Consider the following 15,891-nt stretch of genomic DNA (forward strand, 5'->3'; position numbering starts at 1 on the left):
GCAGAAAAGAGCAGGTTCCCCCTTTCTGCAGCAGTAAGTGGTACTGTGGGCTCTGTGATGTCTTCTGTGCATGTGGGACGCTTTGATACCCACCGCTTGGTGGGTGATGTCATTTCAGGGTCAGTTAATCAGTCCTTGTGTAGGCAGAGCATATGCTTGACTATATCTGGTGGAACAGAATTTAATTACTGGATTGAGAGGTTTTTTTGCCCCTGAAATTAACATCACCATTCTTGTTTGCTATCAGTGGGGCTGTGTGAATTAATTTCTTGTTTATGGCATTTGTCTCGTAAATGAAGCTTTGATCTTTTATGCTAATGAATTGATATACCACCAAGCCTTGAAGAAGAGAGATTATGAAAGATGCTGTCAGATGACGATGCTAACAATTGAGGTTAAACACAGTTTCTCCCTGAACCTGTTGAGGTACAGGGCGTTTTCAGGTAATGTCAACAGCTAAAATGGGCATTTTAAAGGACTACTCTACACTGAGAGTGGTGTGCACCTGCCTTGGCATAGGGGGACACCAGGAGGGGTTGAGCTGCAAGCTGCGGGTGCTCATGGTGGCACGAGGAACGTACAGGTCGTGCCATAGTCACCTTGTTAGGCACTGCAGGCACTGGGAGGGAAGAAACACGGTGGCAGTGGTCAGGGCTGGAAGTGGAGTCCTTGCCTCCCAGCATTCGCACATGCAAACATCTGCTCCAGACCCGAGCCTGCCTTCTGCACATGAATGTATAGATAGTGGATATGTATTCAACAGTAATAATAGTTGTGAAGTCTTCTTCTTCTTGGATCTTGCAGAGTCATTTTTGTAACTCTTTAGCATTGTTGCTGGTTTATAGAGAGTGGAAAACAAAAGCAAATGACTTGAAATGTTTTACACCTCATGTGTACGTTATTCTATAAAGTCCAATCCAAAGGGAAGCAGGCCCTTGGTACGGCACTTTGGAGATTGAACAACAGCCTGGGACATGGCAGAACCTTGTCTTTGAGTCCCTGCAGGAAAGTACTGGAAGAACTTGGTATAAAGAAGTTTTTGGTCCACATCTAGAGGAAAAGGGTAAAAACATCCAAATCCAAAACATATTCCACAGATTTACAAAGTAAGATTTTGAAATGTATTTTTGGAATAAGAGTTTCTTAATTACTCCTCTCTAACATTAACCTTTAAGGCACCTTTGAAAAGGAAATCCAGGAAGAATGCAAAATATTGTTAATTATAAGTATAAACAGAGGTGTGCAACAACGCCTCAACAGTTTTCAGATTAGTTTTGGGGGTTGCTAAAAATGTTCATGTTATCAAGCACTTGAAGTCATTTTATCCTTAAGAAGAATGTTGTAGGTTGCCTTGAAAAATCAGCAGTGTACTTCTGAACCTATTGGTAACACCTGTAAAGGTGACAGAGGTATTTAACCCAGAGTCACTTAGCAGTGAGAAGTAGTATCTCATGTGTGGTGCAGGTGCTGCCTCCATTCCCCTATTGAATGTTTTTCTTTCTAGGCTCTCTGCTCCTTTTCTTTCCTATAATCACACTGAAACTTTCTTCCTTGCCATGTATTGATCTAACTTTGCTGTCCCTATCCTTCTCCCCACCCCCCTTTAAAAAATTTTCTCTTTTAATCAGTTTCAGCAGCATTTAAAATTTGAGTCAAACCTTCAAACTCAGGAATGCCTGGGCACTTTCAGCCATCAGTTCTCAGTGCCAAATATGAGAAAAGACTGAACAAGCCAGACTTAAAATGTAGACTGTTTGTTGACATGGATGTGAGCTGGAGAGCTTAAGCTGGAAGGATACAAGCAATGCAGGTAAGGGGTTTTAAAATTCATGTTTAATCTGCTCATTTGCCTTGTGCTGCAAAAACCTCTCATTCTGCATAACATTGTCCCAGAGCTGTAGGAATATGCAAAGGCTTTGCAGAATTGCAGCTGGTACAAACTGGACTTATCTGTCCTTCCTGCTGGTAGAGATACTATGCATAGTATTGAATCATCCAACAATTTGAGTTGGTTATGGCTAATGTGCCCATGTGTGTGAGTGCTAGTGCCCACTGGAGAAAAGGTGCCCTTGAGGTTGGTAGTTTTCTGCAAACTGCTGTTCTGTGTGTGTGGTGCAGGTAGAACAGCATGAGCCCTCAAGGCTGCGGCTACAAGCTGGTTGCAGTGACGCTAGTGTTAAGTGTCTACTTCAGAGGAGTCAGGGGCAGTTCTTGAGCCCTTCAGCCCAGAAGCCAGACACAGGGAGGACAGTGGTGGGGCAAACTTTGCTGCAGACAGAGCTGTCTTTGAGATAACTGAGCTTTTAACTCAGCTTGTGCTTGCAACCCTCAGTTTTCCTGATAAGTGTTGTCAATAAGGGTAGGCATTAGTGTGTAACACGTCTGCCCACTTGTCTCTTTGGTCTTTCTAAGAGCTCTTCTCTTGTTACCTGGACACTCAATGCTATTAGAAAAAAGCAGACAAACCTGGAATAGCTGATATTTTCCATCTAAGCTTGTTTGAAATTTACTGTTGTGAGGGTTTAGGTGATCTGAGGAGATTTATTTATAGTTCTTGTGATGGCAACAGCATTCATTCAGCAAAAATACTTTCAGCAGTACTCTGTAGAGCTTTGGTCTTGGTTTTAAGAGACACCCATCAGTCAGAGATGGAGATTTGCAAAGATGAAATTGGGTGAGCCTGTCCCATTAAGCTGACAGCAAAACTCGTGATGAAGGATTGGCTCTTTGTGCAGTGTAATGTTGGGTGGCCTGAGGGAGTCTGAAAAGGTACCTTCTGCTTTTCTCTCTGCAAGAATCTGAAAATTGCCTTTCTCTCCTTCATTGTATGCCTCTCTCTCTCTCTCTTTTTTTTTTAATATATATACAAATAATGGGAAGGGACAAAAATGTACTGCCTTGTGTTGTGATATCTCTGCTGTATGCTTTGTTTGGGGTGGCCTGGAGTTGTGCCCAGCTGTGCCTTGATGTTTGTGTAGATAAACTCATTGCTTGCATCTGCAGGATTTATACTGACTTGGTGCAGTGGAGATAAAGGTAGGCAAACCTGCATTGTCCAGCATGAGATAAAGACTAGTCGTCATGCTGAACCACTAGTGCTGTTGGCTTCAGACTATAAAATGTGACAGGGAACAAAAGATGCCTGTTACATAGCACAGTCCAGCTAGCTCTCCTATCTCCAATCTTCCTTTTTTCCTCCCACAGTGAATAACTTTTTTTGTAAGACATTACTGTTTGTAGTTCAGTATCTACAGTGATGTCAGAAACTGCAATGAAAAACTGTAAAAGCAGACCTTTAGTCCAGGAGCTTAAAGAAGCAAGTCTGATCTTAAAAAGGGTACATTTGTCCACTACACTGGTGTATCCTACCAAGAGAATAAAGTAGAGAAGCTTAGCATCCTATCTGGATTAAGGAGAAAAATGGAAAAAAACCCTGTTCATTTACCTTCTGAATGTGAAAGATCACACAAAGATTTCTTTCAGATGTCATGCATGTACTAGGGAAAAAATTACCATGGGAAGGGCAGTAATAGTGCTTGGGATAACCTGTTTGCCTTGAGCACATGTATGCCCTGTGTAGGTATTGTTCATGTGGGTTTGGAGAGTGAATTGATCTGGCTGTGTGAGTGGCCTCAGATCACCATGTTTATCTAGGTGCAATGGAAGGATGTGTGATATTTACTGAAATTAAAAAGTCTAAGGCAATCTTAGATGCCCAACTCTGGATCAATCTTTTCATATCTAGTCTGGGTCTAGAGACACAATAAATTTAGTCCAATTTCAGAAATAAAGTGAACTTTGAGATCCCATAAATCAAGGAGTAGAAAATCTTGCAAGGTGAGCTTCTAGAGTCTCATGGGATCAGATTAAAATATGACTCTTTAAAACAACAACAAAAAAATCCATACCCTTCTTTCAAGAGATTAATATCCTGTGCAATATTCAAGAAGCAAGCAAGGCTTAACATGCAGCCCATCTATCCACCACTTTATCCACTTTTCAACTAGTTTCTCTCTGAGATGTAGAAATAGCCAGTGGGGCTTGTCAATGGGAAATGTAACCTGCTTTGTTATTTATCAGTGTCATTTGACTTCAGGGTGTAAGTTTGCTTCCTTATTAAGAGTGTAACTATCTCCCAGTCTGTGTACTTATTTTTCTTTAAAAAGAAAAAAAAATGCTTACAGGCTGGTGTATGAGCCCTGGGAATTTGTCACAATTTGCCACCTTCTGTTTTCACCATTTGGAAAAGCTAATTTTGTTACAGGGTTTGCTTCTAGCAATTCGTGAGCAGCAGCTGCAGTGAGGTACAGCGAAGGGAGTGCTTTCAGAAGGGCTTCTGTGGACTTTCAGAAAGCAGATTTTCCCTGCCCCCTTTTCATTTCTGCTTCTTTCTGTTTGGGGAAATTGTCCTATCCTGTCCCAAACTCCCCTCTTTTCCTGAGGGCATCTTCTGTGCTTTTAAATGAGTTTCAAAGAGTGACTGATTGTTGCTTAGTTAAGGGCTGAGAGAGCTATAATTGCTCAAACTGATTTCCCTGATTTAATGAGCAATGCAAATCACTGACAGCTTCAGACTTTGCCAGCTTCTGAAATCCTAAAAATCCTTCATCACCTTGGAATAACCCTCAAACACTTAAATAATTAGCGAGACCTGATGCATGGGAGGAGATGACTGGGCTGCACCTGAGGATCTTATGAGGACTGAGCAAAAGGGGTTAAATGTGTCCAGTGTGCAATGCATGAGAGTCTGATCCTTCCTCTTTTGAGGGGGAGGCCAAAGCGGTTTGTCTCCAGGGCATGCATTTTTCCATCTAACCAAAAGCAGACTGTGTGGATGGCAGAGCAGTTTGTATTACTAATGGCAAAAATCCATCTGGGGTTGCAGCTATGAAGAATTTGAGAAAGTTTAGAATTTTGTGTGATTTTTTTTTTTTTTTTTTTTTTGTTGAATAAAATATGTGAAAGTAGGATCAGGCTATCTTCAAAACAAATATGAATATAGGACTTGCTTATCTAACACTTCCATCTGTGGCAACCAAAAGTTAGAGTACCTGAGAGCTATGAATGAAAAGTTCATATCAGTTTTGCTGTTGGCTCTTAATGGCCTGAACACAAGTTTCAAATACTATAACAGAATTGGTTTTAGCATGGTAAATCCAAGTTAAAAGCCAGCTTTGCAGCCCTCAGTATTATCTTAGATTTGCATATAAGCTTTGGTCATTATCAATTAAGCTTAAACAGCCAAACACCAATACATTTCTGCTGTGAGATACATTCAAGCGTACTTGAGTATGTGGTGCATTCAAGCTTGTATCCAAATTTTGTGGCTCATTTTTACTGATAGGATTCATTAAGGTGACCTTGCATGCCAAAATAATGAACTTTAGAAAAGGTAATACTTCTGCATAATGTGACTAAAATACAAATGTACATTTCACAATGATTATACTCTTCCCCCCCACCCTGCCCCCATCTGTATATCTGTGTATTGGGAGTGGATTTCTGCCCTATGCCAGCATGTTGGGACACGATCTCTAAGATGGGTAAAAAGGAGAGGAAGGGAAATAGTTCTTAGCTGTAATTCCAGTATATATTTGTATTTTTATTGATTGGACACTGTTGATAGCAGGTTCAGAATTACTTCATTCAGTTAGCAGGTGTTAAATGAGAGACTGGCATCTGAAAAGACTGCTACTGAGGTCAACTCCTTGGAGTCAGCATGTTTCTGATCTTATGATCCATTTCTTCTTGGCCCTTTTGACCCAACATATGTCTGCTGCATGGAAAGGTTGTTAGTGAAATGATGCCATCATGCTCAAATTATGGACTATTTCTCAACTTGCTAAATAGCAATATTTATGAAGAGGCTGTGCACAGAAACGGAAAGATGAATACATTTTAAGACTGGTTTTTATCCTATTGCTGTATCAAAGGCAGGTATCTAGAACGCAAGGCAATATGAGGACATAAGAGCTAATTAATTCTAGTGAGGCTTAATTTCTGTCTTTATTAGCAAGGATTGTAATCACTTTCTAAGTGCTTTAGGTTTAGATGGTTTGGGATTGGACTCATCTCTTCCTGGCTTTTTGGCACTAGTCATTAGTCATTCTCTTTGAATGTAAGTTTTTGTGACTTGCAAAGAGCCATGCTTGCCTTGGGATGAATTAGCTGGTGAGACCACTCTGCTAGGCTCCAGGAGCCAATGAGGTAAATAACTTTAGAGGTCTAGATGGGGAGATAGAAAAGAATTTTCAAGACTGCAGCTTAAACTTGCTGTTTAAGTTGCAATAGTGCTCAGAGATTCGTACCTGAAACAGGTTTCCTTTGTGTAGTAGATGCTGTTTAGGTGCAAAGATGTGGACCTTGACACACCCATGAAAGAAGTTCATAAAAATGACTTGTCTGCATCTTATCTGGATTCTATTTAGCATTTGCTGGGCATACACAAACAACAACTCTTGGCTTGAGCAGCTTTTACCCTAAGGCTTTGCAAACAAATAGAAGTCAGCGTGAGCAAGAAGACCTGTATATATGAATTAGCAAAATTCACTGTAGTTCACAGAACTTGTCAGCAAAGGGATTTTAAGGTCACTTTCAAGCTGCTGCCTAGGTGCATATAATAACCCATGCAATGTTGTTTGAATTCTGATGAAACCCACTGAAATTCAAAAGATTTTTATTTTCTTCCTATCCCGAGCGGTATGTGGTGGTCCCTCCAAAACTCCAGTGATGGACTATCTCATCTACCTTTTTTTATCATCATATTTGCTTTAGCCTATATTGTTGCAGGTCTGATGTCTTTAGTGGAAACACTATCATTCTGCTTCTGAAAATTGTTCCTCAAAGATGGTAGGATTTGGACAGTTTTGCTTTGTAACACCTCAGAAGGATGCATCAAGACCTGTAGCCCTGCTGTATCTGCTGGTGGAAGAAATAGGTGGGGGCAGAGGGTGAAATATAGAGGATGTCATATGCAGTGACATAACATGAATAATTACGAAAAAAAATGAAAATGATCTAAGCAGTGGTCCTGCTGTTCAGAGAAAGATCTGAAAAACCCAGGTCTTACCACCTAATACCAATCCAACATTTCTTTGCAGATCACTACAAAGAATGAATCAGGGATGACTTTTCCACTGGGCACAGGGGGTCCATCCACACCAGAACTTTACAGCCCTCTGGCTCTCTGAGTCTTAGTTCTTCCTGTACAAAGTGCAGATGGTACAAATGCTGGCATCAGGCCCTGCACCACAACCTGTGGAAATGGGCAGTATAAGCCAGAACTGGAAGCACTTGCTAGAGCAGGAGCTGTATAGCACCTGTGCAGTAGCCTTCTGTGAGGCTGGTTATCCTCACCAGCTAAAAAGCACTAGAGCCACCACCAGAATGGAGTTAGCACAGAAACTTGGATTTCACTTTTTTAAATTAAATCGGTCCGGTTTCTTCCATATAAATTCTCTTGACCTGCTTCACCAGTTTCCATCTGAAAGATGATCCTGGGAGAGGATTGGTCTGCAAAAGAAACAGAAACTTCCTGAATCCAGAGCCTTGGAAGGCAGTGACTGAAACAACCCTCTTCAGTCCACCTTAATCCCTCCAGGGCTCTTGGTCTCCGTGCTGGAAAGATGCACACTGGCATTAAGAGGGTAGCAGTGCATACTTTGTACGCAGCTGTGTTGCTGGAAAAGGTTATGTCTCACAGCTTGACACCAGTTAACTTGTTACCGTCTATTGTAGGACTAGCTTGTGCAACAGCTTGTCTTGTTTAGCCAAGTGAGCTGCCTTAGCAAGGACTGTCATGGCCAAGTTGAGACTAGTGTCTGTCCTAGCTCTTACTTAAGCAGGAGGAACAGGTAAAGACTCAAAGCGTTGCTTATGCTAATGAAAATTTGAATCTACTTGGGGGGAGGGGGTGTAAGGTAGGGAGAGCTGGGAGGGAGAAGAAGCGCCTCAGGGAGGAGAGGTGAAAAATGAAAGGCAGCGGGGAAAGAATGAAAAGGAAAGGTCAGGAACAGTGAGAGTCCTAAAGGTGTACATATGGCTGTTGCTGAATGAATGGTACAGTACTGAACAAATAGTAATTAAAATCCTAGCTACTATGTAAATGCCAAATTATAGCTGTGATCTTTTTGCAGACTTTCCTTTGTGAGTGGGAGTCAGTGTGCTACCCTTGGGAATGCTTAAACCTAAATGTATGCTCAAAAACAGAGATTCAGTCCTCTTCCTGGCACAAGTTGATGTCCCTTCGACATGTACCAGCCATACCCTGAGGTTTCTGTGTGGATGGGCAGGGTTGTGGTTAACGGTTCAGTGTCCCAGTATGATAATCTTGCTTTTGCTTTTCCTACTGCTGGGAGTGTTCCCTGATTCCCTCCTGTACAGCAGCTCCAATTTGTCTGGATTTATACCCTGATCAAAATCGAGCATTTCAGTTAGTTTCATGTCCACATTTTTCAAGACTGAATGGGGAGAATTGCCTTAAAGTCAGCAGGGGAGCTTCCCTCTTGCTGGGAAGGCACCTGAAGTAATCTCGGGTAGGCATGGTGGGTGGGGTGGGGTGGGGGAAAAGCTATTGACAGCTTATTTGTAGAACATATCTCTATAGTTCTCTCTATCTGTTTCTATAGCAACCCTAATGTGAAATGTGTTGCTAGAAAAACATTAGTTACTATAGAAACAACTTCTCCTGTAAGTGAAAAGTTTACTTTGTAACACAAGATACCTAATATTAGTTTTCTAAGTTAAACCACCCACATGTGTGTTGAGATCAATAAACAGATCATTGTACTCTTAAGACTGCATAGCTGGAAAAGTACAGAACTTGCATTTCTTTCACTAAAACAATCTCTTTGGCTTTGACTGAAATCAGATTGACTTCTGGATAACAATTAAGACAGCTTATGCATGGCACATGGGACTTCTGAAACCATAATATATGAGATTTTGTTTGATACCCTTAATTTTGTAGAAAAACAATTAGTTAATTACATTGTTTTAAAATTGTGTAAAAATTCAAGCTGGGAAAAAACTGGAAATATGATCAGAATTCAGAGATTTAGAATAAAGGCTCTCTTCCTTCATTTTTCACCATGCTAGATTTCAGGTGATTTTGAATTAGGACCTTGGTATCCTTAAGTACAAAGTGGTGAAGACTTGAAGTTCATTCCAACTATCTGTTTGCCCAGTGACAACTTGGAGGTCACCGTCTGGAAAGATGCACCCTATGTTCCTCTCATCTGAGGGAATCCTATCTCGGTGTTCTGAAGCTTTCAATTCAGTGGCTCAGATGCATCTTTTATAATGCCTGTTTTTCTGTACTTTTGTGTATTATTACTACTGTGATGTGATGTTTTGTACCACGTAGCCCAGTACAGTTATATCTGAATTAACATGGCTAGATAGCTTCTGGCTCTCAAGTTACCAGGCTGTATCACGTAGATCCACCCTAATGGCCATCAGGACTTTAAAATCAGGGGAGGATTTGGACTAGCTGATTTATAGTTCCTCTTGCTTAGTTCTTCTGGGGACCTTTTTGACTATTCTTTTAATTCTGTGTTTTCTGTTGAGCTCACTCTCCAGACTGAAGCCTTGATTTCAGAAAGGTAAATCTGGTTCTTCATGTTCTGCAATATTGTATTATGCAGTAATGCCTCTTCTGAGCACTTGCAGTATGAGTAACAAGTACTGCCCAGTGTGTGACTTGCTAGGAGGGGAAAGCACTCCAGCAGTACTGTTGGCCTGTTTGCCTTCCCATCGCCATCTGACACTTTGAGATCCCTCCCACATGCTTTCTGTGTTAAAGCCTGGCCTACACAGTCTGGTTTGTTAGCGTAGGGGGTAGCCCATGAGCCTTAGCTGTGTTGCTGTGCTGGTGAAAACCCCAGTGGAGATGTAGCAGCCTGGGCAGATGAGTCCTTTTGGTAACACTCAGCAGATCAAGGTCAGCTAGACTGGTTGAAGAGGTCTGGTAGACAAAGCCACTCTTCTGCTAGGCAAGCTGAGCTCCTGAAAGGAGGGTCTGCTGGTCAAGTGGTGTCATTGGCCCTGTCTAGGTGTGGAGAAAGCCACTGTTGTCATGGAAGCATGTTGTCTGAGTAACACGTTGACTACCTTTGCTAGGCAGTTTATTGTGTTATAAAGTGCCAAGGGCATAGCACAGTGGTGGAGTTTTAAATGTCACCAAGGTAACGTTCATCAGTCACCTCATTACAATTTCATATATAGATCTCTTATCTTTGCAGATATGAGCCTGCCTTGTTCAAAAGTGATGTGGAATTTAAGATGGTTTCTGAAACAGAGCAGATTCTTCTGTTATTTTTCAGGCTTTACTCTGTACATTGGGCCAGGTACTGCTCTGTTACACTGGTATAAATCTGCTGCAAGTTCACCAGTGCCTGTAGCAGACTTAATGCAGAGGATGTCCTGTTTTTTTTTCCCCCCTGTGTTTTTAGTTACTGGCCACTCTTTGAATGCTGTATTGCATGAGGAGATAAAGAAACTGCATTAATAGGTTAGCATTAATAAAAGAACAATTGTCTAGCATTTATGCGCTTTTATAGCACTATGTATTAGTGAATCACTGTGTACTTTACAAAGCATTCCTACACCTCCTCCTGTGAAATAGGTACTATTAAATATTGTCGTCACTTTACAGTTGAGTATATGAGTTGAGAAGAGAGGCTGTGCCTGCCTGTAAGCCGGTTACAGACACGGGGAGCTGCTGTGAGCGCTCCGCAGGGTGTCTGGGGAGTCTGAGGCCTCTCACAAGGGCTTGGACCCTTCAGCTTCCCCAGATGTCCAGGAGGGCTTGGGGAAGCCACTTGCCTTGTATCTTTATAAACTTGCTGAAATATGGAAAAACTTCTTACTTCTGTTCCACTGTACTTATTTTCTGGAATACTTTATCAGGAATTGATAATTTTGGCTCAGAAGTCTCTCAAAAACTATTGTCTCAGGTTTATCACTTTTACTTCCAGCCTGGAGGCTTTCTACCTGGGCAGATGCTTAAAGGCAGTATGTTGCTTAGCTAGAGGGGAAAGCTGTGCCTGGAATAGTGACAGGTAAAACCAGTTAACATGTATTGTTTTAGAGTGATTACAAATAGTGTGTAAAGATTCAGTTGTCACAAGAATTTGATCTGGCTGCTGTTTGGAAAGTAGTCTTGTTTGTTTCTAAGTGATCACATTTTGTTAAATCAAGGCCTTTTTAAAACTAAACTTCTGTTGTTGCTTTGCTTTTTGATAAAACAGACCAGTGCTTTTCTGAGATGCTCAACTTGTGCAAATATTACCTTATTTAAGAGACTGTTGGGATGAGAAATTAAATTTGAAATTAGTTTGAAATCTTGCATTAGCATGGTGTTCTTCTCCTAGCTGTGATCCTGTTCTTCCTGCAGGATGTTTGTGCCTCTCTGTGACAGAGTTTTTACCCATCAAGATAGGCCCATCCGTTTCACCTCTGAAACAGATATTCATGTGTGCAAATGCAAAATGAGGTTTTTCTGCACATCTGTAGTGGCCCTCTGGGAGATAGAAGTGTCCCCTTGTTGGCCAGTATCCCATGTGCTGATTACCTTGAAAAAGGAGTCTGCTCTGTACCTTTCTCTGCAACAGAGCAGCAAACGTGTGATTCCCCAGCAACACAGGAGTCACTGTGCTCATCTACTAACAGACTAAATTTGGTGATGAACTGTACGTTCAGTTGGAGGGATGACCTGTGTACTTGGCTCCTGAGGCCTCCACAACTTGCAGAATTTGATCCCTGACTGAACAGAACTTTAAAAGAAAAGTAGGCATCAAATGGAGTCCCAATGCAAGAACAGATCTGCTTCCAGATGGAGCATGGAGCTGGGGAAGGCAAGGGTGCAAAGGCTCTTCATCTGGCAGCAGCCACCAGTGCTGGAAGCAGTGGGGAAAAGAATGAAGAGAAATCTGGAAATACAGTTCCAGAAGCAGGATGTTCCTTGAGCAAGTGCTCCCTTTAGAGGTTAGTGCCCACTGATAACAACATGCTACTAGGTGTCTCTGTACACAAAGCCTCAGATTATCTCGGGTATTTGAATGAAAGAAAAACATCTCAGATATGTGGGGTTTCAGGATGACTGTTTTCAGGTCTCTTCCATCAAGCGGTTTATGCATGTTGTGTGGATTACACCATTTCAGATTTCTACCTTCAGAAAATGGTAAAGATTAGAGTTTATGTAATTCTACCAGCGTGATATTTTTAACTTTAATACTGCAATTGCAAAACTCTGCTGCACTGGGGTTTTTAGCTCTTCTGCAGTGTGTGCCAGCCCTGTTTAATCACTATCTTATGCTGTCTGATCACCTGCAAATAGATCTCTTGCAAAATCCTTTTGACTTTCAGATCCTGAGGAGGTAGGGTGGACCTGGCATGAGTTTGGCTTGGAGTATTGCTGAAGAGAACAATGTGTGTGTCTCCTTTTCAGCCTGACAAGCAGATTAGGCAGTCTTCCTCTAAGGAATTCAGAAATGAAAAGATTAGATTGGCCTCCTGTTTTCTGAAGAAATCTGAAACTTGGAATAGAAATGTGAACACACAAGCTGTTGTTTCTGGACTCCTTTAATAGCCTTGTTCTTGCTAATGCTACAGGAGTTTTCCTTTGAGCACATTTGTGTGGTGCAACTGTGGCATCAAGTGATTGGCGGGATCCATCTGCCTGTCCTCCCCGTGGGGCCCAGGGGACCGGATAAAAACACGAGCTGTTAATTTAGTGTAAGGAAAATATCAGCTTCCTACTGGCTATGGTGTTTCTTGTATTCTCAGCCCAAGAGTTTCACTTTAACTCCTCTCTTCCCATACTGTGAAAGAGTGCACACTTCTCTGCCTGACTAGGCCAACCTCTGCAAAGCAAAAGGCTGCTGATGAGCTTAGGAGCTCCTTATAACCGCCTGGTAGGAAAGGCTCTTGCTGCACTTCCTTTGCCTGGCTCTGCAAAGCCACCACTGAACAGAGCCTGCTGGGCTACTCCCACCTCTTCAATGCTTCTTTGGGAGGAAAATGTTATCTAGGGAGTTGCAGTTGTAACCAAAAGGAGGCTCTGAAGGAGTGTGTTTAAGGGGTGGTATTGGAGGGTACAGTCTTTCCTGGTTTGACAGCATAGCAGCATGCTGTGACTTTGAGCTGCAGCAGACTGGACCAGCTGGCAACCTGCTGCTTGGGTCAGGTTGTTTCAGCTTAGTCCTTCATTCCCTTTTGTATGGTTTTGTGATGGGTTTGCAGGTGCTGGGAATGGCTATTTGGGCTTCACTGTTTGTCCTACAGCTGAATATCTGTACATGGCCAGCTGGTCAGATCTACAAGCTGCTGCATCTGTAGCTGCTTATCTTGCAAAGCAGGCCCAAAATCTGGTATCCTGAGCTGTGTAGAAAAGGCTGTGTCAGCCTAGTGATATGGGCTATCAGTTTGAGATGTTAAGGCTGGGGTGTGGTTTGAAGGTATTGGGATTGCTTGGCCATCCCAAACTTCTCAGCATCCCAAAATAACCCAGGAGTTTGTTCTTTATGACTCAGCTTGTTTATCACCCCATAGGAAAGCTTCAGAGGAACCAAGGGCCTTGAGAAGGTGAGACTGAACTGAACAGTGTTTTGCAGATTTTCATGTTCCGTAGTCTCTGAAGGAACCAAAAATCCATGCTCAGCCTTTGCATTTTTTACTGCCACTCTTGATCAATCAAAAGTAGGAAACATATCCAGAAGGAATGAAGGCTAGTGTCCAACAGGCACATAAAGAGGATATGGTAAACATTACTTCATTGAGTCAACTGCCACCTGAATGAGCAGAGCTGTCAGTACAAGAGATTTCTTACTATGTTGCTTTTAACTTATGGTTTGCTGGTTTGACTTTCAAGGCCTCCTTGCTAGACATGGCTGCTCTTCATGCATAACTCAAACTGTGCTTGTAGTAGAACACCTGTATTTGGAGGTGAAAACCTCCCGGAGGTGAGGGCTCACCTAAGCAAAGATGGTGGCTGCAGTCGATTCTGTCCAGAGACTTCTCAAGCCAGGATTTCAAAGCTTTTATGTTGTGGTTGGTCTGTGTAAAGCTTGACCAGCTCTTGGCATGTCACTGAAGATCTGGAGGTAAATTCTAGTACAGACCCATTAATATCCTTAAAGAAGGGGAAAGGAGCAAGAAACTACTTTTCTGCACCGGTAACTTAAGGACAGTGTTCTATTTTGGGTGCTGTAAACTATACCCATGAATAAGCATGTCCTAACTCTTTTTAGGTGCCAAATGCTTATAATTCTACTGACTTTAGTGGAAACTGGAATGAGCCCAGTGCATGCTTTGGATGAATAATGTTACATAACAGCAAGATGATGGTAATTTATGTTCAAGAACCTTTCATCACAGCACTGAACTTCTTTCTTTTAGTTTGAAAGGAGGAAAGTCATGCAGGCACAAGGGTAGGTCTGAACTGAAAGTCTCAGTACAGCTCTTCTGATGTGCAGCTCCATATGTATGCTTTGTAGGATGCCTGTGCACATGCTAGCTCTTACCTTTTACATTGGGACACCCTCAGTGTGTGATCCTGCCTTGTGTGGAATAACCCTGGGAAAGTGAGTGTCCTTGACTCCCAGGAAACTGCAGATACTTTGCAGCTTGCTGGATCAGAGCCTGGAAACCTTTTTTTGGAACAAGATTTTTGTGGCATTTGAACACAACTTGGACTACTGGAAAGGTGTGTGCAGGTGGCTAATAGTTTTGTTTGGTGTTTGCATCTGTAAAGCACAGATGTGAGGAAGCAGCTGGACAAAACAAAGACTGGGAACACAATGTCTTCAACCTTTTATTGTGTAAATCGGAGACACGCTCTTGGGCTGCTCCTGTGCAATACCTCCTGCTCTGTCCTGTTCATTGCATTAGGAAGAGTAGCCAGCATGTGTAATAGCCATATATACCACTAGTCTTCTCCAGACATGGCCTTTTGCTTTCAGCAAGGATGCTGAAACACTGAGTAGAAATTAAAAATAGAAATAAAAATGAGGTGAGGAAAGCAATCAGAACACCTGAAATCCAGCACTATCTTTAATTATCAGTGGGGGGAAAAAAAAGAAAAATGTATCAAGTGCTGTTTGATCACAATCTAAACACAGCCTAAACAACCCTTTGAATTTGTAAATGACATGCGATAGGGATATTTTTAGCTCATGTTGTTCAAATTGTAAGGAGGATTTTTTTCTATGTTTTAGGTTATCACATTTCTTGCATAATAAGCTCTAGTTTTTCACAGCAGTTTAACTTTCTATGAGCCTGTTCTGGATGCAGATAACTCTTCTTTTATGCTCTTAGTGGCAGGATATTCTTTATTTGGAGTAGATTTAAGTATAAGAACCTTTACTAGAGGATGTGAATGCAATCTCTTCATTTACTTCATTTTACATGGGCACTCTCATACATAGCTTTGCCTATGCTTTGCCCTGTCCCAGGCTGAAACTCCAATGAAAGCATGGCAAAACTTCTGTGCACATTTCTAAGTGGCAAAAAGCCACCATTTTTACCATGCTTTCTGATCGTGCACATCTTGTCATGCTGGCAACAGAACTGCATTTAAAGGAGGGGGGGCCTCTTTGCAATTTTGCTAAAAAAGGGGCTTATTAGCACCTGAATCAAGTCCTTGTTGCTGTCTTAAGGGGCTTCCTTTTGTAAGGAACATTCTTTTCCATGTTTCTCAAGACACATTTCTGCTTCTAAGCCTTTCTGCTGAGCTATTTTGTGTTCAAGGCTCAGACTCTGAAAATTCATATTTCTTCTTCAATGTTTTTAGTTGGGGCATATAGCCTGTCACTCTTCTACAAGAAGTTAAAATGCTGCTCTTTAATAAAACAAACAACCCAGCTTTCTAATGCACTCTTCTACTCATAATGA

Source organism: Dromaius novaehollandiae, chromosome 16 (genome assembly GCF_036370855.1).
Source record: "Dromaius novaehollandiae isolate bDroNov1 chromosome 16, bDroNov1.hap1, whole genome shotgun sequence".
Lineage (NCBI taxonomy): Eukaryota > Metazoa > Chordata > Aves > Casuariiformes > Dromaiidae > Dromaius > Dromaius novaehollandiae.